This window comes from Ochotona curzoniae, unplaced genomic scaffold (assembly GCF_017591425.1).
Source record: "Ochotona curzoniae isolate NIBS_2020 unplaced genomic scaffold, NIBS_Ocur_1.0 contig_883, whole genome shotgun sequence".
NCBI lineage: Eukaryota > Metazoa > Chordata > Mammalia > Lagomorpha > Ochotonidae > Ochotona > Ochotona curzoniae.
In genome coordinates, this window is record NW_024466599.1 from 50,254,209 (window position 1) to 50,282,088 (window position 27,880).

At 51.3% G+C, this 27,880-nt stretch overlaps 1 long non-coding RNA gene across 1 annotated transcript; it reads right to left on the reverse strand.

The window, feature by feature from the left end:
• Positions 1-6,443: 6,443 nt before the first annotated feature.
• LOC121165355 lies at positions 6,444-26,173 on the reverse strand. The gene is made up of 3 exons (XR_005885218.1): positions 25,711-26,173; positions 23,775-23,908; positions 6,444-6,528 (listed from the first exon to the last, which is right to left on the reverse strand). It is a non-coding gene; the product is annotated as an uncharacterized LOC121165355 (long non-coding RNA).
• Positions 26,174-27,880: the final 1,707 nt, after the last annotated feature.

The following is a 27,880-nucleotide window of genomic DNA, read 5'->3' on the forward strand; positions in this document are numbered from 1 at the left end:
TTGCAATGGCGAGCCCTGAGGTCACACAGTACACCGTCCATCCCCTCAACCTTATCTAACCCAGTGCTTCCCTTAGTTCCAGACAGCCCAATTTCATTTACCGTAACTGGATTAAGCTTCCACTTGTTTAGTACTACAAGATAAGACTTGGAGGGTCTAACGCTTTAACATATGGGATTTGGGGGGTACACTCAAAACTAATAACAAAACCATAGTAGTAGTTGTTAGAAGTAAGCAAATGAATTCCCAAAACCAAAGCATGCCATCTCTGAAATGAAGCATTTATTTAATAGTCCTTAGAACAGGATAAAGGACTGGGGTTGTGGTGCTGTGGGTTAAGCCATGGCCTGCAACGCCAGCATCCTCTGCTGGAGTACCAGATGGAGTCTTGGCTGTTTCACCTCTCTCCTAGCTCTCTGATAAATGAGCTTGGGAAAAAGGTGGAAGGTGGCATATCATAATCAAATCAGAAAATAAAAGAGAAAACCTTTTACTCATCAGAAAAATAGCTGTTGACTTTTTATTACAGAAAAGAAAGAAAGAAGCTAAAGATAACTAAAATTTAAAGGGCTAAGAGGAAAATAACATTTGGGACCATAGACGTGTATACCCATTTTAAAAAGTATTCAAAAAATCTAAGTCGAATTAAAGCATTTTGGGGGCCAGTGTTGTGCAACAGCAGGCTAAGCCATCGCCTGAGACAACAGAAAATGGGTGAGCACTGGTTTGAGTCCTGATTGCTCTGCTTCCAGTCTAGCTCCCTGCTAACGCACTTGGGAAGGAAGCAGAAGATGGCCCAAGCACTCTGCTGTTCTGTGGGAGATCTGAACAGAGTTCTATGCCTCTGATTTGAGCCTGACCAAGCCCTGGCTGCCAAGGCCATTTGGGGAGTGAATCAGCAGGTGGAAGTTGTCATTCCCTCTCTCTCTTTTTCTCGGTTACTGCAACTTTGCTTTCAAACAAATAAATCATAAAAAACAAGCAAACAAAGATGAAGGCCATCTCAGATAAATAAAAGCTTAGAGAATTCATTGCTAGGAGGCCCATTTTATAAAAAATTATGACAGGAACTTCTTCAGGCTAAAGGGAAAGAGTGTCCAATGAAAGACCAGAGTACCAGAAATGAAAAAGAAAGAAATGGAAAATACTAGAAATTGTCAACAAGTGGACAGACATACAGGACTACTTAAATCTTTTTTAATTAACTTAAAAACAACAGTTTGTGGGTTGTGCACGTGGTGTGGGGTTGAGATACTGTGGGGGTGCCTGCATGCTATATCGGTGTGCTCTGCTCTTGACTCCAGCTTTGTGTTAACGCACACCCTGGGAGGCAGCAGCTGGTAGGCCCAAGTCATTGGGTCCCTGCCACCCATGGAGGCTCCTGGCTTTGGCCTGCTCCAACCCCAGCTGTAGGGGGCATTTAGTGGCAAGGGGATGAACCAGCAGATGGGACATTTATATCTCTGTTTTTCTGCCTTTCAAATAAATAGACGAAGTGATTAAGTCATAATTAATAAGACTTTTGACTCACGATAACATAGACAGGAAATGTGTGGTAACCCTGGCACGAAGAGCAGAGGGCTCAGTGTAGGACCATAATCACTGTGCTGTAACACTCTTTTATTAACTGGTGGTTATGGCATGTGATGCAGTTGTAGAAATTCATCAGGCTGGATGCTTAAGGTTCCTGCACTTCACTGTGGTTAACCACACTGTCCTTCAGTGAAGTCCTGCTACCACACATAGACAGGGAACAGGCGTTTGCTATGCCATGCCCCAGGCTGTGCAGCACCCACAGATGGAGAAGACCTTCCTATGCTTGTCACGGGCAATGGGCTCCTCCTCCAAGGCCATCGGGAGTTGAAGAGGGGGCCGGGACTAAGCCCATTTACTGCTCTGCTGGCCTGCAAGAACAGCCACGGCAGGACTTGACCCGCACCACCAAGGGCCTGGAGCCTTCCCGTTCTGGGCTTGGGAGTGGGGGGCGGGCAGCTGACTAGCTTCCCTGGGACCCCTCCTGTGGTGGGGAACACATGGAATGTTAGTCTGGGACTTCTATCGAGCCAACATGTGACAGGGATTGGATCTTGAGGCAACAAGTGAATACAGTCTAGAAACTGGACTGGAAACCAGGCCCCTCTTTGTCGTATAATAGATGTTCTCGTCTACATCAGTTGCTCCTCTTTCCTGAACCATGTGACTGCATCTATAGTTGTCTCTCTCTCTATCTCCTCTTACTCTTTTCCTTAAAGAGTCTCCTTTTATCTTGTAAACTCTGGGGAAAGCAGCTGAGAAAAATTGATAGAAGCTGTGCATGATGGATACCCATCCTGTCTAACAGAGCTTGAACAAATTGGCCAAATGATGCAGTCTCAGTACAGAGGGATGAAGGGCAATATTTGGGGTGAGGTGGGACATCAGCAAGCAAAGAAAATATTTGGGGAGAGAGGGGACATCAGCAAGCAAAGAAAAAGATGAAAGGATTACCAGCCTGGAAAATTCTGGAGGCTATTCAGGGATCTGTGGTGGCTGGGCTTTACTGGCTCATCTTAGATGTGGTCTCTGGCCTCACTATGTGCCTGTTTCTTCTTCCCTCAAATGAAGGCTGAAGGGCCTGTCATGGTAACCTAGAAGCTGAAGTCCTCACTTTGAACATACCAGGATTCCATATTGACGCCGGTTCTAATCCCGGCAGCTCCACTTCCCATCCAGCTCCCTGGTTGCAGCTTGGGAAAGCAGTTAAGAATGGCCCAAAGCCTTGGGACCCTGCATCCATGTGGGAGGCCCAGAAGAAGCTTCAGGATCCTGGCTTCAGATTGGCGCAGCACTGGCTACTGTGGTCACTTGGGGAGTGAACATCGGACGGAAAATTTTCCTGTCTCTCCTTCTCTCTGTATATCTGACTTGCCAGTAAAAATAAATAAATCTTAAAAAAAAAAAAGAAGGCTGGAGGCTGAAACAGCCTGGAAGCCCTTTAGTGCTACACCCTAGCCCTTTTTACTTACTTGCTTCTAGCACTTTCCAGTGTACTTTCTTGAGGCTGTGAATTTAGGGAGGCAGAAAAAAGAAGCCCAGCTGGTGGTGAACAGGGGCACTTTCCCTCACATCTCTAAACCTCCCTTTACCGTGAGAGATTAAGAATCATTTAAAAAATGTATATTTATTTGAAAGAGAGAGAGAGAGAGAAATCTCCCAAATAGCCACAACACCCAGGGCTGAGCCAGGCTGAGGCCTGGAACTGGAAGTACATCCAGGTCACCCAAGTATGTGGCAGGTGCCCAAGCACTTGGGTCATCCTCTGTTGCTTTCGCAGGAGCCTTAGCAGGGAGCTGAAACAGAATTGAAACAGCCGGCATTTGAACCGGCACCCATATGAGATGGTGATCTTGTAGGTGGTAACTCAATCCACCAACAAGGGTTAATGCCAGTTGCATAGTGTGTGGTTTGAAGTCAGAGACAGCAAGGTGGTGTGCAGGAAGGTTTAGGATGTGGCTGGCACAGAGAGATGCTCCATGAGTTACAATTCACCTGTCAATGTGCCTGAGAAGGGTGACCCCTGGGCAGCCCACTGAACACTCTCTCCTGTCTATCAAGGTGACTGGTAGGATGTGTGTGTGTGCGCGTGCGCGCAACTACAAGTGCTTTGATGATGACATGTACTGGAGCCAGAACTGGAGGCAAGGCAGACTGGATGGGGCCCCGAGACAACTTCTGACTCTCGCTCATTCTGGGGACTGGGGTCCACCTGGCTGTCCCCTCTGCTGCTTTTCGCACTGCTGATTGGCAGACACAGTAGGTAGGACGCGGGAGGGCATCCACCTGCCCCTGGCATCCTCCCTAGTGCCAGCCCCAAGCTGCTGTGCTCCCTCCACTTGGGAGATTAAGACTGCTTTATTTCCAAAATAAAGAGAACAAAGCTCCCCTAATGGAAATAATTATGCTGTAATAAAAGGCCGCTTAATGGGTTCTCATTAACAAGCTGCACTCAGGGGATGAGAGGAGCGCTGACAGCTGTCAGTGTGACTGTCACAAAATCACAGGAGGGTGGGTGGCTGCTGCTCCCTAGGGGACCAGGAAACGAGGAGGGGACGGCAGAGGAAAGCTTGGCACACACACACACCTGCTGCATCCCTGTTCCCAGACTGCAGCTGTTACTCCAGGGAATGGGGTTCACAGAGAAAGGGGCTCAGGAGCAGCCCCCTGGGACTCCAGGACCTTGTCTGGCCTCACAGGGCTGGTTTGAAAATGTAGGGGCAAGAGTCCCTGGAGGGGGAAGGAAGCAAAGGATGGGAGGGTCTGTTTACAGGCTGGGAGCTGTCACAGCTGAGGAGCTACAAATGGCTGAGGCTCTGGTCCCTGGGCCATTGCTTTTGCCTCTGAGTATAGATAGGAAGATGGGGCGCTGGTCTCTTTCTGGCTGCTTCCTGCTGATTTGGGGCATTTCTGTGCAGTGAGCTATCTGTCCTCTGGTTAGGATTGGCCGAACTTCAAGATCAGTCTTAGGTTGCTACTGTGTGATGGCTTGGGGTATAACAGGTGCGCGTTCCTGTATGAACTTCAGATACGCGTTAATTGTACATGATAGGGATAGAAGTATAGCTATTATGAAGATACGAAGAGATACTAGAGACATTGCCCATAGTGGAGAAGATCATCGGAGAGGGTAGGATAAATCTCTGATTTTAAATTGCTAGTCTGGTCCTTCTGGTCCTTGTGCCTGCTGGGTTACATCCAAAGAGATTAGCTGAAGGGATGAGTCTGAAATCCCTCTTGAGTTGGTAGGTTAGAGACAGAATACAGAGATTGGTTTAGAGTAGAGGTCCAAGGGAGACGTAGGAAAGCAAGAGTGTAGGCTCCTGTAAGATTGGTGGGAAAGCAGATGTGTGCCCAGCCCCAGCAGAGGGAGTGTTGGAGTTGTTTGGGGTGCACTTGTTGGCACAGAGCTATGGCATGGAGAAAGCCTGGCCTGCCCGCGGCTAGTTTCGGGCTCTGTGTCGAGCAGGCACTTGCTCCTCTGGATTTTTCCAGCCCTCCAGGCTGCTCTGTGAGCAGAGCCTGACTGTGTAGTCCTGATGAGTCCTTTTGCAGAGAGGGCACCTTAAGAGCCAGGGAGGGCAGTAACTGGAAGAGGAGCTACAATTGAAGCCTGGTGCCTTGCCCCCTGGCAGTTGGGCCCATTTCCTCTACCCACTGGTCCATGGGAAAAAAGCAGTGGCTCTGTTGTGGCTGAGCGACCAGGGCTTTTTTTTTTTTTTTTTTTTGACAGAGCTACAGAGAAAAGAAAAGATACAAAATAAGATCTTCCATCTGTTGGCGCACTTCCCAAATGGCCACAATGGCCAGAACTGAACAGATTGGGACATACGTGGGTGTAGGGATCCAAGGACTTGAACCTCTTTCATTGCTTTCCCAGCCTTTGGCAGGGAGTTGGATCAAAAGTGAAGCAGCCAGGATGAGCACCATATGGGATGCTGACATCCAGGGAGAAGGCTCAGCCTGCTATGCCATGGTGCTGGCCTTGGAACCAAGGACTTTGACATCCCACTCCTGAGCTTCCCCCAGCTCACATGAGAACTTAGGCTAGGCCCACCTTCTCCCAATGTTCACGTGCACCTAGCTCAGCATCAGCTAGACATCTGGTTTGTCTCATTTCAGTGCCACAAATGGAAGCCAGCTCTGCAGTATAGAGCTGATGGCACGGGGACAGTGCGTGGTCACACAGGGGACAGGTGCAGATGTGTGAGTGGATGGGCTGCTTGTGGCTGAGCCAGAGATGGGCTGGGCAGGCATTTGGTGCCATCCCAGAGCACCAACCCTACAGCCTATGGAGGAGAGGTGACTGTGGCTTCCACAGCCACAGGCAGGAAAGGAAGGGCTGATGTGGGCAAGACCACGCACACCACTGTCGCCACCTCTCATGAGGCTTCCTCAGGCTCACTCATAGATCTTCAGCCTTGCAACCTAGACAGATGTCCTTTGAACCTGAGAACAGGGCTGGCCAGGAGAGGGCTGCCCTACACTGCTGCCCTTAGGGGAGAGCATCTTACAGCCCCAGCCACCTGCAGCCCTCAAGTTTTACCAGGGACATGGAAGGACTATGAATCCAGGCAGTCAGCAGCAGGCAGACAGGCCTGGGCGTCATAGGCACCAGACTGGCTCTCATCGGTGTCTCTCGTTTTGCTAGAATGACCTTTTCCGGGGTTTTTTGGAGAAGAAAAGCAGCAGTAGAAGTCATGTCTGAACACAGCAGCCCGTGGGGTTGTTCATGGTCCGCTTGCCAATGCTGGGGCAGATCTGACATCTCCAGCCAGTTAATCCTTTTTGACCCAGCAGTTCGTCCTGACCCTGTGGCCCCATCCCTCCCCCAACCTCCTGGGTAACATCCTGCTGCTCAGAAATCCCAGCCATTCTCCCAAACAAACTATGCAAACAGGCAAAGGACGCATGGAGCGGAAGGCGACTTTAAATTACCAGGCAAGCATACTTGGGAAGCACATTCCAGGAAGGCGTTTTAACAAGAGGTACCTCCTGGAAAGGAGGGGGGGAGCGGGAAGAAAAGACAAGGCAAAATAAAATAATAATAATAATAATAATAATAATAATAATAATAATAATAATAAAGCCCACCCCTGCACTTCTGCCTAACTCAGTTCTAGCAGCGGCTGCCTCCTGTTTGGGAAGACCTATATCCCCGGAATAGTAAATTTTTTATTGTATTTTTTGCTTTGTTTTGTTTTCTGGTATACAGAAAGCTTATTTAATTTTCAGAACAAGTAGCAGCAGTGGGTGCGGGAGAGAGGAGTGGAAAAGCGGAGAGCTTACTGGAGGTGTGTGACCTGGTCCAAGGCGTGTGGCTAATGGGCACCCCAACCTCCTTCACTGTACCAGGTAACAGCACAAACTTGCTCACCACCACCACTGCGGGGCACTCCAGCAGAACTGGTGTGCAGGAAGCCACAGCAGGTGTCTTGAGGCCCCATCCCCTCCTGCCTGCAAGGTTTGGCATGCAGAGCACACATTACCTGCAAGGGGCCTCAATCAGTGGGATTGAGACAGGCTCTGACCCCTGTCCCAGGGAGCAGAGGAGACTGAAGACCCAAGAGCTGAGTGTGCTCTTCTGGGGCTGCCTGCGTGCCAGACCTGAGGGCCCCTAGCATAGACTCCCGTGGTAGGGCCAAAGCCAGCCAGTGCAGGTGCACACAGGGGCTCTGGGTGTGGGAGATGAAGCGTAGGATGGAATGCCGGGGCGGGACCCATACTCAGTACTCAGAGCAAATATCTTGTACATGTGTATGAATTCTGTTACTTCTGTTTCATTTTATTTTTTTTTAAAGGGACAGAAAGAAGACATCTCCCATTTACTGCTTCACTCCTCAAATGTGGATAATGGTTTGGGGGAGGCAAAGCAATGGTCCGGAGCAATAAACTGAACAAGTCTCTCGCTGGGTGACAAGGACCCAACTACTTGAGACATCACCATATGTGGCCTCCCAAGGCGGGCATTAGCAGGACTAGAGCCTCTGAATAGGGGACATAGGAGTCCTAGTTGGCATCATAACCACTCTGCCAAGTGCCTTCCTCTGCACATGAATTTTAGAAGATTATAGGGGTGTTCAAGAAATGGCAAGGGATTGTTTGGGAGAAGGAAACATTCTACCTTAGGCATTTGATATTGCTTGATTTGTTTGTCTATATACATTTTGGCCTGTGTTGCTTTTATTTATTTGGGGACCAATTTGTTTTGGGCGAAAAGAGGTAGTTAAGAAACACATTAAGGGCCCGGCGGCGTGGTCTAGTGGCTAAAGTCCTCGCCTTGAACGCCCCGGGATCCCATATGGGTGCCGGTTCTAATCCCAGCAGCTCCACTTCCCATCCTGCTCCCCGCTTGTGGCCTGGGAAAGCAGTCGAGGACAGCCCAAAGCTTTGGGACCTTGCACCCGCGTGGGAGACCTGGAGGAGGTTCCTGGATCCTGGCTTCGGATCGGCATAGCATTGGCTGTTGCGCTCACTTGGGGAGTGAATCATCGGATGGAAGATCTTCCTCTCTGTCTCTCCTCTCTGTATATCTGCCTTTCCAATAAAAAAAAAATAAAAAAAAAACATTAATATTGTCTGGGATATAAAATGTTTTTTTCTCCCCTTATCAAAGACACATTTTTGAGCAATCTTAAACAAACCTTTAGGGGCCAGCATTGTAGTGCAGTGGTATGTGATAACAACATCCCATATTGGAGTGCTGGTTTGAGCCCTGGCTGCTCTGCTTCTGATCCGGCTCCCTGCTAATGCACCTTGGAACGCAGCGGAAGATCACCTAGGTGGTTGGGTGTTTGCACCCATGTGGGAGATCCAGATGGAGTTGCAGGCTTCTGGTTTTGGGTTGAACCAGCTCTGTTATGGCCATTTGAATGAACCAGGGGACAGAAAGTCTCTTTCTTGGTCATTCTGTCTACCATAATTAAGTAATATTTTAAGAAATCTTTAAAATCCTCCAAGCACAATAGCCTAGTGGCTAAAGTCCTTGCCTTGAGCATGCCGTCAGGATCCCATATGGGCACTGGTTTTAATCCCAGCAGCCTCGCTTCCTGTCCAGCTCCCTACTTGTAGCCTGAGAAAGCAGTCGAGGATGGTCCAAAGGCTTTGGGACCCTGCACCCATGTGGGAGACCTGGAAGAATTCCTGGTTTCTGGCTTTGAAACAGCTCAGCTCCAGCTGTTGCGGCTGCTTGGGGAGTGAAATATTGGATGGAAGATCTTCCTCTCTGTCTCTCCTCTTCTCTGTACATCTAACTTTCCAATAAAAATAAATAAAACTTTAAGAGAAAAATCTTTAAAATCCTTTAAACTAATAACAAAAACAACAACAAACCTCAAAAAAACAATAAATCCCTATGGCTTCAGCTGATCTCCCTTCCACCTGACCACATCCTATGCATCTACCCTGCCTAGTAGGTGCAGGTCTTAGGCAGGCTATGTGTCTGTCCCTGGAAGCTTTGCTGAGGCCTCTGGCAGCAGTGGCCAGGCCCAAAGGGGCTATGCACTGTGGCCAGGCCAGCTCTACGTGCAGGAGCCCAGCTCCAAGGGGCTATACATCGCAGCACTTCTCCAGGGCTGCTGTTGGAGGAGCCCAGCCCCATGTCTCAGCAATGGGTGGCCCCCTTGTTATTGATCCCACATGCCCAAGCCCTTATCCTTATGAGGACCTTGAGCCACCAGCTGGGGGGGGGGGTGTTGGGGGCATGCCTTTGCCAGCGTGAAGTTTGACCTTGTTTTCTGATTCCTTCCTTCTACCTCACATCATGGATTCTCTGGTGTCCTGAGCTGAGCTCAGGGCAATGGGCTGGGGTGCGCATGTGCTGGGGGAAGGGTCCCAGGCCAGATGCCAGCACCAAGCTCGGTGGCTGGCAGGTACCATTGTTCAGCTCCCTGTTCCCCCAACTCACGCCTCCTGCTTTGTCGTGTCAATTTGGGAGCCGTCGTATCATCTCTGAAACACACCCAGCTCTCTCTGCTTGGTCCTGCAGTGTCTGCTCTGCCTGCTCTGCCTGCCAGCAGCCTGGTGACTGTGGGCTTCCTTTGCTCTCTCTGGACCTGGGAGCCCATGTAGGTCAGAGAGAGCAGGCCCGTGTGGCTCCTGGGAGCCTATTCCCACACCGTGTGTGTGCTCAGAGCTTATTTCCTGAAACTTGAGAGATGTGCCACCCTCCTGCCCAGCTGGGCAACAGCTCAGGATGGCTGAGGGCTGGAGGAGATGGCAGGAGCAGTGATGTGACACAGCAGGGACAGCACCAGGAGACTAGTAAGATTGCTACCATTGATAGTGGAGTGGGGACGACCACTTCATGAGAGTTACGAAGACATTCAAAGTAGCAGCACAGAACCCCAGGTTTTTCCCAGTGCAGGTTCAGAAAACTTTACAGAGCTAGGGGCATTTGAGTCAGGCTTTGAAGGATAATGAGGAGTTCATCCATGAGAGGAGACCTCAGGAGACTTGTAGTCAGTTGACAGAGCAAGGAGAAAGCAGAGTATGTTTCACTCAGAGATGTGGCAGTGGTGGACAAGGAGGCTGAAAAGGCACCTGGGCACCACACAGAGTAGAGCCTTTTGGACCATTCAGGGTGCTTTGGGCTGCAAGTGAACAACAGAAGTGTGTCAAAATCCATTTTATTAGTGTTGGCATCATGGTAGATTATATGGCATCCCATTTGGATACTGGTTCAAGTCCCAGCTGCTCTACTTCTGATCTAACTCCCTGCTAAGGCTCCTGGGAAAGCAGTGAAAGATGATGCAAGGCCTTGGGCCTCCACACCCATGTGGGAGATCCAGAAGTAGCTTCTGGCTCCTGACTTTGGACCAGCCTAGCTCTGACCATTGAGGCCATTTGGCAAGTAAAGCAGCATATAGAAGATATTGCTTTCTCTCTCCTCTTCTGTAACTCTGCCTTTCATGATTAATTAGTCTGTATTATTATATCATGGAGCTGACAGAAGTAAGGACCCACATCAGTCAACTTGGTGGCGGAACCATCTGATCAAGAACTAGTTAGCTCCTTGGGTTTGTCTCCTCATAGCTGCAAGATGGCTGCCACAGCACCAGGCAACATGGCCTCATATATTCAAAGACAGTAAAGGAACCATTTCCCCAAAAGTCAAGGAAGTCTTCCACCTGGCTCCCTGCTGTAGGAGTGGGTCACATGACAATGCCTTGGCTGTCAGGGAGGCTGGGAGAGCATACTATGTATGTTCCATTCTGTGTGAAGGAAGCAGGACTTGAACAGCCTCAGAAATCCCAGTTCTTGTGGGAGGAGGGGAATGGCAGTGACCCTGCACGTAACCCTTCACCACTTGCAAGGTGCTTTCCGGCAGCACATTCGTTGGACCCTTCCGGCAATCCTACAGGCAGCAGTGTTGCTCTCATTAGGAGAAATCAAGGTCCAGCTAATGGGAGCAGGTGGAGAGGGCCCCTGTCTCCAGGTGAAGAGTTGGGTCCTCTGGGGAGAGGCTGGGGTGGCTCTGGGGAGGCGGCTGCTGGCACAGGGAGGGTGGGTGCTCCTCTGACAGCTGCACAGATAATCAGCGCTTCTCCATCACTGCTAATGGCAGGTTTAGCTTGCTGACTCCTCTGCCTGCCACCTCCCACGAGCCCAGAGCTGGGAGTTACTTGATTGCCTTGGGTGGGTGGGGCAGCTGTGGCAGAGGGAATCCCGAGTGCCAGCTTTGCCCACAGCCAGGGACTCTACCCAGGACCCTGAACCTGGGCTCCTCCTACCCCAGGGAGCTCCTGCCAGGCTCCAAGGCATGGAAAGGGCCTCCTATGAACCACTTCCCCTCACACGTGGAAGACTTTGGGCCAAGAGGTTTTCTCCAGGACCCTGCACAATGGCTCAAGGGCTAAATCCAACCCTTGTGCGCACCGGGATCCTGGGTAACTCACTGATTGCTTCACAGTGCCCCCTGGCTTTGCTCCTGGATCTTGCTCCTGCCTTAGGAGCCCCTGGGTCTCTTCTGGACTCTCCCTAGTGACCATCAGCTCAGGCAATGGACCAACAGTGGGCATCCAGAGGCAGCCGCCTGCATAGACGCCTCCAGGATCTGTCCAGCCCCCTGTTTTAGTTAAGGAAGGACTTACCTGTTGTTTTGACTCATTCCTTATCCTGTGGCTCTCCCCTAGAACTCTCTGTGAGAGCAAGGTTTTGGTCTTAGTGTCTTTAGCCCTGGGAGCAGGTGCCGCCTGAATAAACATGCACGCATTCACGCTCACACTTCCCTTAACATTATCCCCTGAAAATTTTTTCCAAGTTTGCTGTTTTTCTTGGATGAGCAGTAAATATTCTGCCTTTCGGACATACCAGCCCCTGTTCCTCCTTTTGGCTGGTTCCACTTTTTTTTTTGTTTTACTATTATAAATAATGTTGCTATAAACAGTCAAGCATATATAGCTATTTTTGCTTTTGCAATTATGTCTTCAGGAGGAATTCCAAACAGTGGAATTACTGGGTCAAAGACCATGGCAAGTTTGCAGCTGTGGATGTGGTGGGACTGCTGGTTTCTCAGCCCTTTCCCCAAGGTTTGTCTCTGGGTGAACGCCCACAAAAGGCCTTGCCCTTGACGCCTGAGGCCAGCCCAGCACGCCCGGAAATGCCTTCTGTGGCTCCGGCTGGGCGGCAGAGCTAAACACACTCGCAACAGAGCTGGAAGTGAGGGTGGGAGATTGAGGGGGTCATGACATGGAGGCTGTGGGAACAGCCAGGATGAGATAAGCTCCCTAGTTTTGAGGGCAGGGGAGCAGGGAACCCCAATCTGGAGCTGTAGTAAAGCCTGTGTCTCTTGCAGACCCCTCACCCACCGTCTCTCCCCTCTGCCCTGTGCCATACCTCTCCAGCTGATCCTCCAGCAACCTCTTCAAGAACAGTAGTATTCACCTGGCAGGTGTGTTTAGAAGGCAGGGGACCCCTCTGTTTTGGCCTATTCTTGACTTCCTTCCTCCAGCCTTGAATGGGTGGGGGTGGGGGTAAGGGGCAAGGCTGGGAAGGAACAGGTGTTGCTGATGCCAGAAGAAGGTCTCAGACTGGCCTGCCTCTGAGTCAGTCCCCTGTGTCCATGCCTTCCCCACTCAGCTTCCTGAGCCCTCTGCCCTCTCCCTTCATCTCTGTCAGCCCCCAGACCTGCAGGCCTAGATGGACCCCTCCCCAGGACCTGGCTCCTACTGGATGAGGGCGGTCCAGGGGTGACCCTGGCTCCCAGGCAAATCTTCTTGACTTTGGGGAGGTCATTCATAGTTTGGGGTGTTGGTCTCTGAGCTGTGCAATCAGGCAGTGGAAAGGTAGAGCTGCAGGAGCAGGGGGCTTGATGTGTCCACCTGGTCAAGTCCCTGTCCAAGTGCTGACAGCACAAGCAGGAAGCATGCCCAGTGCTGGGAGGGCATGGTCAGGCCCCCAGTGCCATCAGCTTGCTTCGATTCTGGCTCTCTCTGTACCTCCTTCCTTGGCCTTGCTCCTTTCCAGGCCCCTGGTGGCCAGGAGCCCTGGAAAGCAGTGCCGAGACAGGGAAGGACTGGGGCCTCTGACCCAGGTCCTGTCCCCATTGCGCTCTCCCTGGCTGGCAGACAGGAAGCAGTCACACTCACCTGCTGCCTGGGGTGACTCCTGCAGCAGGTGGGGGGATTGGGGGAAAGTGGCTGCTGAAGGTCTCACCAGCTGGGCCGTGGGTAACCCACTGGACACAGCCAAGCACCTAGCTGGAGCCCAGATCTGTAGGCAGATCAGGAAAGAGGCGCAATCCACTTTGGGTCTGGCTCTGGGGCCCCTCCGGGTGGGGGTGTCAGTGGCCCCCTCCCATGAGCTTCACCTTCCCTTTGCTTGCCTCTCTTTGCTGTGGGGCTGGCAGAGGAGGAAGACAATGACTGCAGGAGTGCGTGGGTGCCTGTGGCAGGGGGTGGGAGACTGATTTACCTGGGGCGGACAGGTGGGCGTGAGGGGGCAGAGGAAAAGATTTCATCTAACATCTCAGAGATGAGTGCTCCAGAGCCGCCAGTGACTGCTTCGTGTCTGGAAGGGGGAGGCTGGAGGAAAGATGGGGCCGTATCAGGAGACAGAGGTGAGGCAAGGCTGGGCAGGTTTAGGTGAGGGTCCCAGGAAGGCCCCAACTATGCCACAGTGACCTTCTGCATTTGGCCAGAAGAACCGCGGCCCCTACAGCACAGGCAGGCTCCACAGTGGCCCTGGGGACAGCCAGGTGGGCAGCCATGGCAATCTGTCCAGCCAACAGATGAGGGAACTGAGACTCAACAGGCTAGCTTGGGAGATAGCAGAGTAAGTCAGGCAGGGCATGGAGACAGGTCTCTGGGGGTTCAAGTTCACATCTCCCCAATACCAACCCCTGCGGCACCATGTGGAGGCCTTGTGTCTGTGGGCAAAGCCAGGGAGGATGGCCCAGGCCAACAGGGACCTGTGGTTCATGCTCTGTTGAGATCTCCAGGCCCCGGGCTGGCTTTGGCAAGTTTCCAGGATTCACAGGGAGTCTCTAGGAGCCTGCTGGACCTCCAGCTCGCTCCCCTGAGAGTAGTCACAGGGAAGCAGCCAGCTAGCCTAGGGGGCTGGAGCCTGACCCCATCCCTGGCATCCCTGCCTTCTCCCTGGGCAGCCTAGCCCTTGCATGGAGGTAACGTCTGCAGCAATCAGCTCTCAGGGATGTGTCCTTATAGCAGTCATCAGGGGCCGCTTAGAAACATTCAAGTTTCTTTCACCAGGTTCACAGTAGGAGGTGACATTCCCATCTGCTTCAAATCAATCAGGCCATGTGGCTTGCTTTGCCCTACCAGCCACAGAGGGAAGCAATGTGAGCCCATGCATGCTCGTCTGTGCCCTGTTTCTGTGTCTCCACAAAACTCCCTGGCCTAGAAATCGCTTTTCTTTAGAAAAAAATTTCTAAAACTTACATATTAGTTTACTTGAGAGGCAAAGTGATGAGAAAGGGAGAAAGGGGCTGCCTACCTGCTGGGTTCATCCTTCTGAATGCCTCCGACTGCTGGGACTAGGCTGGGCCCAAAGCCAGGAGCTCAGAGCAGGCCTCTCATGTGCATGAGCCATTGCCATTGTCTCTGCATGTGTAGGAAGCTGGACTTGAACTCAGGCATCCTAATGTGAGATGTGTCTTCACTGCTAGGCTTAGCATATGTTCCTCATATTTTAAGGAACAGAAAGGACTAAGAACATGGGAGGGAGACACACAGAAACCTCCTCAGCACTCCATTTGCTAAGAGTCTGGATGCGTGAAAAGTCTATATGGACCTGGCGTGATGGCTCAATTAGCTAATCCTCCCCCTGAAGGCACCAGGATTCCTTACAGGTGCCAGTTCATATCCCAGCTGCTCCACTTCCCATCCAGGTCTCTGCCTGTGGCCTGGGAAAGCAGCCTTGGGACCCTGTACCTGCCTGGAAGACCTGGAAGAGGCTCCTGGTTTCCATTTTCCTTTCTAATAAAATAAATAAATCTTCCCAAGAAAAAAATGCATTTGTCTGAAAAGACAGCTCCCCCTTTTACATAGTGTGAACTTGTGTTGGTGCAGGTTGATTCTGACCAACCATCCTAACTCAAGGATGAAAGAGGATTTGGGACAAGGCTCCCTTACACAGATGGGGCACTGAGTTTGAGTGGTCACATGACTTGCCCAAGCTCATAGGGCCAGGGAGGATAAATATTCACTCGCTCCCTTTCCTGGTAAGACCATTAAAATTGTTAAGCTAAGGTGTTAAGGTCTTTTGTCTTTCTCAACCCTAGGTTGCAAAAAGTAACTGCTCGTCCATCAGAGGGCTGCTGTGGTCTGAATGTTGCTCCCTCACCCCTAACAAGGTGATGGTATCAGGAGTTGGGGCCTTTGGGAGGTGACCCTATCTCCCCTTGAATGATGAATGGGATCAGTGCCTTAATGGAGTCTGAACTGCTTGTTTGCCCCCATGGGGCTTGGGAAGATAGCAAGGAGGCGTGGTCTGTGAAGCTGCCAGGGCATCCACTGGCGCCTGGATCTTGGCCTCGGCAGCCTCTGGAACTGCAGGCTATAAATCCTGCTGTTTATGAGTTGCCCATTGTCAGGGATTTGTTAGAACAGTCCAGCCTGACTAAGACAGGGAACATGTAGCAGACCTTTCAACAACAACAAAAAAGTCTTTATGATAAAAATATCAGCTCACAGAGTTGATTAGAACAACGGGATTGCATTGCACCCGTTTTGCAGAAATGTATCTGTTTCACACATCAGAGTACTGACACAGCCAAATCCCCTGGTCCCCACAGTCTGGTGTAGGCAGAGAGAATTATCAGGGTGGGGGAGTGGGGGCCACCTGGAACTCTAGGGGGGGTCGCCACATTCCAGGGGGTCAGGGTTGAGGCTCAAGGTCAGGGCTCAGGTTTCCAGACACCCCTCCCCATCCCCATCCAGCCCAGGTGAAGCCCCTTCTGTAGGTGTCAGCCAGTAGGGGTGTGACTTTTTGTTTGCCTTGGAATCAGCTCCCTATTGAGTCCTCCCACTGGCCCAGCACCTCCCCATTAACTCCTGGGGTAAATTGCTTTCCCCTCCTACCTGCCTCCCACAGCCTAGCCCAGCCTGCAGAAGGGAGCTGCCTGTGTGGCTCTGACTCTACCGTTCTCAGTGTGGGGGGGAGGGCAAGCAGGTTCCCCCCCCCACACACACATACACCCAGCTCTGAGAAGGCAGCCACAAACACCTTCATCCACCAGGAAGAAATCAGGACCCCAAAAGCACACACCCCAGGCCAGGGGGTGGTGGTGGGATGTGGAGCTCAGGGTGGGATGTGGAACTGAGAGGAAGCCAAGACGCCAAATGGGGGCAGGCAGGCAATTAAAGAAGGGGGCTGAGTTTTCAATTAACACACTCCTCTGCCAGAAGCAGATAATGAATGGATTAACAAGGCTGTTAACTGCCAGCCAGGATGGGGGCATACTGTGGGGGTGTGGGAGAATGGGGTTCTGGCTTCCATGGAAAAGGGGAGAGAATTTGTGCGTTCCTGACCTCAGGATAAAGTGGGGTGGTGATATTCAGCAGGGATGCAATGTGCAGGCTGGAAGGGACAGAGTCGTGTGGCCCCACTGTCCCTTGGTCTGACAGAAAGCAGGCGGGTTAGGAGTGCATTTCAGGAGGCTGCACAGCACAGGGTGGTGGCGGACAGACACTTCTGAGTCCAAGTGTTGGCCACCACTTTCCAGCTGGGGGCCCATCAGACACCCTAGTCACTCTCCCTGACTGAGCAGCGCTGAAGATGCAAGCAGCAGGTCTGCAGTCTCCCTCCTTCGTTTTTGCCCTGCCTGGGGGTTCGGGAAGGCCGTCTGACCAGAGAGCTGGAGCTTTATCCAGCCTGAAGCCCGAGTGACCTGCAAGGTGCAGGGTCACTTGCCGGCCCCATGAGCCATTGGGGAGGGGACGAGCAGGCAGCTGTGGCTGGGCAGAGTTGTTGGTTATAGCTGCAAACCCATCCTCCTGCATGGGAACCCCAGCCTCCCATCCACCGTCTCTACTGTGGAGAAGAAGAAGCCACAGCTTGAGTGGTTACTGTGAAAGTGAGATGATACAGAAGCTGGGAGGATATGCGTCTGCATCCCACATACCCTCTGAAAAAAAGAGAACTGTTTGGGGCTGGTGTTCTGGCGTTGTGCGTTAAGGCTCTATCTGTTGTGCCAGCATCCCATACAGATACCAGCTGCTCCACTTCTGATCCAGTTCCCTGCTAGTGCACCTGGGAAAGCAGTGGTGGGGATGGCTCAAGTCTTTGGGCCCTTGCACCCATGCGGGAAACCCAGAAGAAGCTCTAGGCTCCGGCTTTGGACTGGCCCAGCTCCAACCATTTGGGGAATGAACTAGTAGATGGAAGATCTTTCTCTCTCATCTTCTCTCTTTGTAAATTTGCCTTTCAAATAAAAATAACTTAAATTTTTCTTTTTCTTTGAAAAAGAGTACTGTTGACCTGGGCCAATGTTAATAGCCAGGGAACTCTGATTGGTTGTAACTAGTGGGTGGAACTCTTGTTTTGTCCAGTGTTTTTGGGGTTGAGGCCGCATGAGTGAGGGCAAGATCCATGGCACGCTGGAAGCCTGGGTTTGGCCAGCTCTCTCCTGTCCATCATGTCCTGAGTGAGGCTGTGGCCTGCACTTCCCTCCAGGGAGGTCTGGCTGGGCCCAAGAGTTCCTCCTATGTGCCTGGCCTCTGTGAAGTTCCCTTGGTTCTTGAAGGCCCTGGGCCAGAAGTGACTTGTGACCTTGGCAGCTAAGCTTTCCCTCATCCCTCCACCCCCGTGTCCACAGCAGAGTGTCATAGCCTGCTAGGACTGAATCTCATAGGCTGAGTTACAAAACAAAGGGTTTTCTTAAATATGTATATGCACTTTTTTTTTTTTTAAATTTCAGGGCGAGATGGAGAGAGAGGAGACTGCTACATCATGCCTGAAGCCAATAGCTGAGAACTCAATCCAGGCAAGGACCTGTGTCCTTGAGCCATCACGGGCTGCCTTTTAGAATGGGTATCAGCAAGAGGCTGGAAGGTTTATCCTGAGAAAAAAAGCTTTCTTTGGCTCATGCTTCTGCAGGCTGGCAAGTTAAAGATTGGTGGGTGAGGTCTCTCTTACTGGCAGAGTGCCCAGGTGGCACAGACCATCACATGGCCAGAGGAACTGAGCAACCAAGCTCCAGTCTCTCTTGTTCTTCCGCTCAAGCCTCAGTCCCCTGGGATTAGGCGCCCGCCCTTTATTGTATCACCTCCAAACCCCACGGGGATCCACTTCTGATCACCTGGCCCTGGGGTACTCCTTTGCGACAGGAGTCTTGTGGGGGCTGTTCAAACCAGCACCCAGACGGTTGCCCTGCGTCCGCTCTCAGCCATCCCCCTTTGCCCTGCCATCTCTCTATGCTCAGTGTTGACACAGCCTCCCTGGCAAGTGAGTGAGCGGCTTGCCTTTGCCTCCCTTAGCAAAGAGGCAGGGGTGCAGCTGTGTCTGCAGGTGACTGTCCTGCTCTGTGGGCCTGCTCCCCACTGTTACTGTTTGGCCTACAAGATCACACTGATTTGTGTGTGTGTGTGTGTGTGTGTGTGTGTGTTAAGCTGATCTCATTTCTCATGGAGCTTTTGAGTCCAAAGCTCCAGCAACTGCTTTCTGTTCCCTTTCCAAATGTGAAGCTTTCTCTCACCCTCTCTCTGTAGTTGGTTCCCTGCTCTGAGCTCACTTGATTCTTCAGAGGCAGAATGTTCTAGGCATAAGCTTTTAAAACTGCCTTCTCAGTCAGAGCACATTCTGTCGGGGACTCCACCTGCCTCCCTTGGAGCTGGCAGCCTGGAGCTCTCTTTTTTTAAAGCCCTGCCTACCCCTGCCCCCCAGCCCACCCAGGCCCCATGGCTGAGCCTGCAACCCCAAGTTTTGAGATGCATGAATGCAATGAGTGAGCAGCCCTGGCTGGGGATGAGCTCAACTCTGGCATTAACAGGGATTGGCAGCTTCTCCTGTCTCTGCCACTGAAGAAGGTGATCCTGTGCTAGCTAATGCCGAGGGGCTGCCTGCAAGCTTGGCACACTGGTCAATGGTCACTGGTGGCCACTGGTCACGCTTGGCTCTGGGGCTCTCCACTTGGGATTAGCCACACTGAGCTGTGCTGTGAGCATGAAATGCACACCAGACACTGAAGATGGTATGCAACCAGCCGTGAAACCTCCCACTCACATGTGCCCCTGGAGTATCTGTGGAAATGACAGGTTTTTTAATATAGCAAGCTAAATAGGCAAAGGGTCTTCAAAGACTTTCTGTAATGTGTGTATAATGAAAACACCACATATAGGCCCGGCACAGTAACTCAACTGGCTAACCCTCCCTCTTCAGACACAGGGATCCCATATGGGTACCAGTTCATATCCTCATTGCTCCACTTCCCATCCAGCTAGCTCACTAACTAGAAGACCAGAAGCTCTTGGCTTTGGATCAGCTCAGCTCCAGCTGTTATTGCCATTTGAGATGTAAATCAGCAAACGGAAGATCTTTCTGTCTCTCCTTTTTTCCATAAAATCTGCCTTTTCAATAAAAGTAGATAAATTAAAAAAAAAAAAACCACTGTTCATGAATTTCAAACACTTTTGCTTCCATGCTTAATTTGAGAGGCTCACAAAGAGCAACACTGCCCAAATGCCCTCCAGCACCTTAGCCTGAGTTGAAGCTGGGAACTGGGAACTCAGTTCATGTCGCCATGCAGGGCTGGCAACTGATTACCTGAGCCAACACTGCTACCTGCAGGGCGTGCATCAGCAGGAAGTAGGAGTCAGGAGCCAAAGACTGGTACTGAAGCAGACATGGCATTGGATGTGGGCCTCTCGGCTGGCATCTTCACTGCTAGGCCAAAGGAAAGGGAACCCCACTGAGTTTCTTTTCATTTCAGTTTTCTGTAAGCTCTCTGTAGTGCTTCTGCAAGTGGAGTCATTTTGTACTGCCTGAGATCCAAAGAGCCTTGACTAAGCACCTGCCTCTCTCATGGAAGAGAAGGCCTGGCCAGCTCCTGACCAGCCCAGGTAGTGGACAGATAGTACTGCTGAGCTGGAAGTGTCACCTGAACTGCCCAGGCTTACAGCAGGTGGAGGTGCTGGGCTGACCCCTGGTACTTTGACTCCAAACCCGGTGGCCTACATGACTGTCTACCCACCTGTCCTCCTGCTCCTCTCTCACACAGCCAAGGCTGATGTCAGATGTCTTCTTAGAAGGGCTTCTAGGGAACCCACTGCCTACTCCTTTCCCCTACTCCTACCTTGGGCTCTTAGAATCTCTGCATGGAGGTGTGGCAGCCACTTTGTTACCATGAGGGCAAAGTAGGGTCCCAATCCTGCATTCTGGTCTCAACTCTAGCAGCTTGGCCAGCCCTGCCTCTCTGGCCTTGGACTTGACTGCTCATTACTCAGCCCTATTTACTTAGGACATTATTTGTCATTGTAACAGATTCTCACTTGTGCTCTCTTGGAACTCTGCTCATGGATGGTTTTCTGGTAAGATGTGAAGGGTTCAGAGGGTTTCCAATCTCCAGCATTATGGCCCAGGGGTCAGTCTTCTCCCTGGACTGTCAGGGCAGAGGGCAGGGCAATAGGGTCCTGGGTTGGGGAGCTCTAGGCTTCCTTCATCAGGGAGGATGAGTGGAAGCCGGAAACCACTGGAGCTTTCTTCTCACTTCCCTGATGACGAACCTGAACTTTGTCTAATAGGCTGCTCCGACTGAAGGTAAAGGACGTTCTAGCAACAGGGACTTGATGGAATAAGGGTTTGTTTTACTCACAAATCAAATATTTGTGGTCCCTGGATTTCCCACAGCCAATTACAGTCAAAGCATGGATATCAACCAGAAAGAGATTTTTTCCTGGTATTTTTCCCTATGTTATTGCAAAATGGTTGCCACAGTACCACATATCACATTTTGCTTCATGGCAAGCAAAGCTGAAAAGAAGGGAGGGGCTAAGAAGACAAAGGGGATAGAGAATTCACAAAGGACATCTTCCTAAGAGGGATCTCGGTGGAGGCCCATTCTCCCTCTCTGTCCAGGAAGTGATATACTACCCATGGTTGCAGAGGAGGCTGGCCTGGTAAGTACCTACCCAAGGGTGGGGTTGCTGCCACAACTGTTCACAGTCATTGTCCCTGGCTAGCTACACTGCCACCAACCACAACAAGGTTGTGCTGGCTGAGAGACTGCCTGCTGGGAGGGTGACTGTTGTGACACTGGCTTGTCTAAGGTCAGGGAGCAATGAGCAGGCAGGAATGAGCTATGACACCTTCTCCACCAATCCCTGCATCCTGCTGCGGCAGGTGCTCCTGGGGCCTCTGCAGGAGCATACCAGGCCTGAGCTATCTGGGCAGCCTACAAGGGATCTGGCTTTCCTGTTCCCCCTGACACTGTTTGGCTAGCAGCAGGTGAGTGATGTGGTTCTAGTAGGTGACAGATGACAGAAAAGCTGCTAGCAAGATTCTGAGAAAGATTAGCTCACTAGTAAACATACATATCCAACCAGGAAGAGGTAGTCTCCTCAACTGTATGCTGCTGTGCAGCTGTGGCAACCATCCCGTTAATCATGAGCACAGTTGGCCTGAGAAGTGCGCCTGTCCACAGAGACGGGCAGCATGGAAAGCAGACAAAGCTTACTGTTCTCTTGGCAGCACCCAGCTAACAGATCTGGATGCTCCCATCTCGGGGTTGCTTGGTAGAACAAACATATCTCCATGATCACTGAAGCCCTTTTGAGTTTTGCTTCCTAATTTTTGCAGCTGGAGGTATTCCCACCAAATCATGCATTTTCCTCTGCCTAGGTTCCTGGCACAGGGGCAGGTGCAGGCCAGTACTGGGCAGCTGCCGACTGTGAGCCCAAGCTCAGCCTTTGTGTGGCTGGCTGCTCATCACACAGCCACACAGCTCCTCCTTGAAAACTCCAGGCAGTAGGGAGGCATGCTTTGCAGAGCAGGTGCCAAGGGGGTTGCCATTCCCCACTGGCATTGTACCCTCTACTGTGGTGCTGCCCAGGCCAGCTTCACTTACAGCGCTCCTGGAGACAATGGCAGCCACCCACCAGCTGCACAGGGGCTGGGCAGAGCAGAGAGGCTGGTGGCTAAGTGCTGGAAAGCACCCTGGTCTTGGGCCTAGGCCAGAAAGGGTTTTTGTTGAGGGCATGTGACTGCTCTCTCCCACAGCTCAGTGCCTGGCGTAGGCTGAACGCCGGCCAGTTAAGTACTCCGCTGGCAACCTGATTATATAGATTTGCTTCTGCAGGAGCTTGGGACCCCAAGAGAGCCCTCACTCTCCCCAGTCATTTGTGTTGGAAACACTGATTCCTCCAGCCTCCTTGCTCTTTGGCGAGGAGAAGGGTCTAGAATAGAAGCACTTCTGGAGGATTTTCTAAGAGGAAATGCTCCCCCAGACTCCCTCCCACCAGCTACATGTGGAGTCTGCCCACCACAGGCCCTGGCATGCCACCTGCCTGCTCTGAGGTCCTTGCAGTCTTGGATTGTTACACAGGCACTGTGCAGCCTAGGAACTTGACTTCTTCTTGTCTAGCTTCATTTTTGGAGATGCCAAGGTCATGTTGCTCAGTTTTGCTTGTGCCATTTCCAGCACTGGGAGCCCCTTCCTAGCTGTGGCTGGTTGTGTGTGCGCTATGGGTTGCACGGTGATTTTTTGGGCCAAAGAGACTTGGCATATTATCCTGTACATTGTTACTATCATAAAATGCCTAAGGCAGGCTATTTAGAGAGAGGTCACTTTGACCTGTGACTCTGGAGCTGCATAGAGTAGGGACCACATCTGGTCCCAGCCTTCTTGCTAGCAGAGACACAAGGGGGCGCAGAACAATACCTGGTGAGTTCACCTCACTTGTCTGTATGTTTGTCTCACTCCATCTAGAAAATCCATCCAGGATTCATTCATGCTGTACCCCAAACATCAGAGAAGGATGGCGTTTCTACTGTCTTAATTCCATTATTTTAGGACTTTGGGTATTAACTGCTTACACGAGTAGAAAACCATATCCGAGCCATGGCAGTCAGCCCTGGGGCTTTTATGGAACCCTCTGGAAAACATACACCTTTGATCTGTAAGCTGGAGAACATTCATCTGCCATTTCTGGGAGCCATCTATACCATTTCAAGAGGTCAGCTGCGGAATGCAACCTACACCAAGGAGAGCAGGTGGGAAAGGGATCAAGGGACATCCAGATAACCTACCCCTGGGCTTGTCAGTCACTAGAGTCAATATATTCACTTGAGTCAATACATTTCCTGTTTTTTTTTTTTAAGAGAAACAATTTGAGTTGGGCTTTCTGGTACTCACAATTGACAGCCAGTATAGAGATAAAAGCAGATTTTCTTATCAATCTGAGTCTCCCTTCTTATTGATCCCTCCAAGGCTACCCCGCCCTACTTCATTAGATATCAATACTCTTGGATTTTGCCTCATTTTCATCATAATTATCCTGTTTTCAAAACGTCTTTGACATTTATTCCTTCTTGTTTTGCATCTCCCGTTGGAAGGCTAAATCTGCCTAACGGAGCATGATCCAACTTGAAGTCGACACCATCCTTCTTCAAGCCATCAACTCATTAGCTTTTCATACTGTCTGTGGTCCTCGTGGTACCCCCAGAAACCCAGTATTACAAAAGGACTTCAGATTCCCTCACTCACCCTGCCCAGCCTCTCAGTTCAAGTTTTTGTCTACAAGGCTGCCAATATTAGCCAAATTCTGAGACGGTGACTTGGGTGTTACCTGTTGGTGATTTCCCAGTATCAATTTTCCCATGGTCCAGGCACCAGCAGCCACATTCCATTCCTGTTTTCTCAGCTGTGGCTTGCTACAATGATGAACAACTTTATGGAAGGTTTTGGAATAGTGGAAGAGATCTGTAACACAGAGAACAATTAATGGCTATTTCTAAAGGAGCTGTGCTCAGAGTCCTGAGGGAAAAGGTTAGGGAAGAGATGCATGTCTCTGAAATGGAGCCTTGAGTACACCACTTGTATTAGCCAGGGGCTGTCTTAGGAAACAGAGCCAGGATGAATAGATGGGTGGGTAGATGGATGGATGGATGGATGCACAGGGAGGGAAATAAATGACAGGCTCATGTAGGTATGGAGGCTGAAAAGTTCTGTATGAATCATTCTGTAGACTGGAGAACCGTGGAAGCCAGTGGCATAGCACAGTCCAAGTCCAAAGATCTGAGACCCTTGGAAGTTGCTGGAGAAAGTCCTCAGGTCTGGAGGCTGGAAAACCTGGTGTTCTCCAGGCAGAGGCTAGGTTTCAAATGTGTCTCCTAAGGGTTCATGTTTTGGAAGCTTGGTCTTCAGTGTGGTATTGCTAGGAAGTGGTGGGGCCTGAAGAGGTGAGGCACAATGGAAAGTCCTCAGAGGCACGGCTGATGGAAGGGACTCAGGTAGTTCTCAGGGGACCCTGAGTTCCAGCTTAAGAGGGGGCTGCTGTAAAATGGGTAAGCCTGCCCCCCCTGCTCTCTAGTCTCACCAGGATATGTCCCCCTCTTGTGTGTGCTCCCACTGTGACACCTGGGGAGCCTCGCCAGCATTGGTGCTGTGCTGTTCAGACACTCTGCCTCCAAAACTGTGCACTAAATAAACTTCCGTATAAACCACCCAGTCTTGGGTACTTCTTTATAGATAACAGAAAATGTCCCAGCTCTAGGTGAGAGTGAGGGAGGGAAGACAGATTGATAACCATTTTTGTGTGTGTTCTGTCTGAGCCCTCACTGATTGGCTGCTGCTTGCCCACATGAGTTGAGAAGTGGGTCTTCCTTACTTGGGCCACTGACTCAAATGCTGGATTCCTCTGGCTATACCCTTGAAAAACTACCTGGAAACAGTGTTTTGCCAGCCATTATGGTATCTTCATTCATTCAGCTGACATCGCCAATTAGCCATTTTATCTCCCTTTTCTTAACTTCCCTGGCAATTATCTCCAAGAGGGAATGAGACCTTCTGCCCAGTTTAATGCCAGGCCTGGTCCATCTTTGACATTGCACAGCAAGAAAGCTCACCACTGCATTCAGAGAGCATCTTCCCCAAGCCACCCAGAGGGCTTCTGTCCTTCTGAACCCAAGAAGCAGGTATGGGCATCTGGGCATTGTGGATCACACATTCAGATCTGAGGCACCCAACACTGAGGTTTCAGGATGTGTGGGGCCCTGTCCCATTGAGTTGCTGGTCCTTCCTGGGTGGGTTCACTCACAGCCAGTCTGCATGGCAGCAGTGAAAGTCTCACAGCTTTTGTAATTGCCAGTAAAAGACCTACCAAGTCCTCGGAACAGTAGGTAAGATCCAACAGCAATACCAAACACCCCACCAAACACGTTTCTTCTCAAGAACCCCGCATCCAAGGGCAGGACTTTGCTGGGTGACCACACTGTCTCTGTGGTCACGATCTGGGCAACTTTCCGGGTGTTAATTCCGGGCTGCCCAGCAAGGAGGCAACTCACATGGCAAAGAAGGCCTCCCACGCTAAAGCAAGGTGCGATGCAAACACCAGAACTTGAAGTGAACGGACACAGATACACAGCGTGCACTAATAGGAAACAGCACAAAGCAGGGAGACATCCGGAAAAGGCAGTCACAGCAGGGGTGGTGTGTCGGAAGGAAGGGAGCTCTGTGAACCAGCTTCTGCTATCTCTGGCGCAGCCTGGCTCATAAATACATACCTTTGCTCCGGTTCTGAAACTATAGAATCTTCCAGCATGTCAGGCGGGCTCACGACATGGGTGGCAGTGCAGGAACAAAGCACCTTCCTTTATTCTGTGTCAATGCCTACCCCTTTCCAGCCTCCTGCTGTGTTCCGAGGGAACAACCCAAAGATGAATGAATCGGTAAGGTCTCTGTTCACAAAGAGCTCAGGGCCGAGCGATATTAATGAATCCTAAGAATCAAATGGAGTCCCGGGCCCAGCTGAAACCCAAGCCCTGGTGCATTTAGCAGGCGCTGACTTGGTGTTCTAATTAACAGCAACAAAATGACACTGGAAGCGCTGGCTGTTTTTTCACGACCTCAATCTGGCTCTAGGGGGTCTTCTCTTATTTTTTCCAAGCAGTCCCAGCTCAGTGTTTTCCTACGGCCTGAAGCTCTAGCTTAGTGGCATGACTATGTGACCACCCTAGCAACCGCTTTCCCACCATGGACGACCACTTGGTGCGGCACACATGGCCTCGTCCACCCCGAGATTACGTGGCTGTGGGGCACGCGGCGGCACGACAACGTGCAGCGTGGGGCGGGGCTTTGGTGCCAGCGCACATTCCCATTGGCTCTTAGCTGCTTTAGGGGTATGGACGTGCTGACGCTGCCCGCCCCCTGGCTTCCGGCTACGCCATTAGGCCACCGCTGTGGCAGGTATCCGCTGTGTCTGTGTGAAGTGAGACCCCCGGGTTGGCTCCCGAAGCACGCCAGGTCTGGACAGGCTTGAGCTGCCCGGGGTCCACGCCGGGTTCTGCTAGGCCTCGGGCTGCCCGGGGTCCACGCCGGATCCGGCCAGGCCTCCACCTCAGGCTGCCCGGGGTCCACGCCGGGTCTGGCCAGACCTCGGGCTGTTCCGGGGGTCTTGTTTGGAGGTCCGGGCGGGCCTTTCAGGGACTTCCGAGGATAGGATGGGAGGAAGTGTCGGTAGTGGGACCTGTCGTGCCCGGGAGACCCTTTGGGGGGCCTGCGAGTAGCTACGGAGAGCCCTATTTTGCATCGTCCTCGGCCTCCCGCCACGTCCACGTCCAGTGTTGCAACTTGGTCACCAGAGGGAGGCGCCGTCTGTTCGTTTTGGGGTTGCTCTGGGAATGTACCAGGGGTCAAGTGGTGGTGACGGGGACCCCCCCAAGACAGGGATTTGGGGGGTGAAGAGGTCATGTGCAACCTGGGTTTTAAAGGTTAAGTTTCTATATGGTTCTTTGTGCGGCAGGAGCGTTCCAGAGAGGGGAAGAGGTTTAGATTTTTTTTCCCAGTCATCAAGGGCTGCATTCTCCGCTGTGCACAGGGGCCGGACCCCCAAATATAATCTATGTGGGGGCAGACAGGAGGGCTCACACAGCGACAGCTCTGTGGGGTGGCTGCTCACAGATGCCAGGCCTTGAATCTTCTTTATAATAATAGCAGCTGGAATCTATTGTTGGTTTTTTTATGTAACATACTGTCTAGTTTTGAATGTTCATTTTTAATTCATAAAGTTCTAGCACATTGTCTAGCCGAAGAATGATTATTTACATTATATAATCTATGTATCTACATATAGATATATATCTGGCCCTAGGGATGCCAGCTTGTAGTCTGTGCTGTGGATGATCTGGGCTGAGGACCTACAGACCCACAGTGGTCCCTGTTTGGGGGATTCAAGTGCTAGAAAGATCTGTGCCTGAGCTGATTGGGTTGTGAAGGCTGAATAGTTGACTTAATCAGTAGAGGGAGAAGGCACTGTTTTTACAGGGTCCCTTTGGGAGAAACGCAGATCTAGTGTAGCTAGATGTGAGGATCAGGGGCAGTCTGAGGCTGTAAGCAGGGCAATCCTCAGCTGGCATCTTGGCTTGGGGCCTCCCTGTGCCAGGTGTGTGAGGTGTGAGTGGGGGGAGTGGGAATAGTCCCTCAGGGCCAAGGTACAACAATAAGATTGATCTTTTTGTTCCTCCGTCTCATTGCTCTAAACTGTATTCCGTGAGGAGAAGCAGAGAGAACCTGAGGAATTCTTTTGATTCTATGTTTTATTAACATGTAATGCTTGTACATTCTTACGGGGTACAGGGCAGCATGTCCACAGATGGACCATGCAAAGCAATCATGAGGTAACTGGCGTTTCTATTTCTGCGTCTTCGGCTTTGGAGCCTCCCAGCTCCTTTTCAG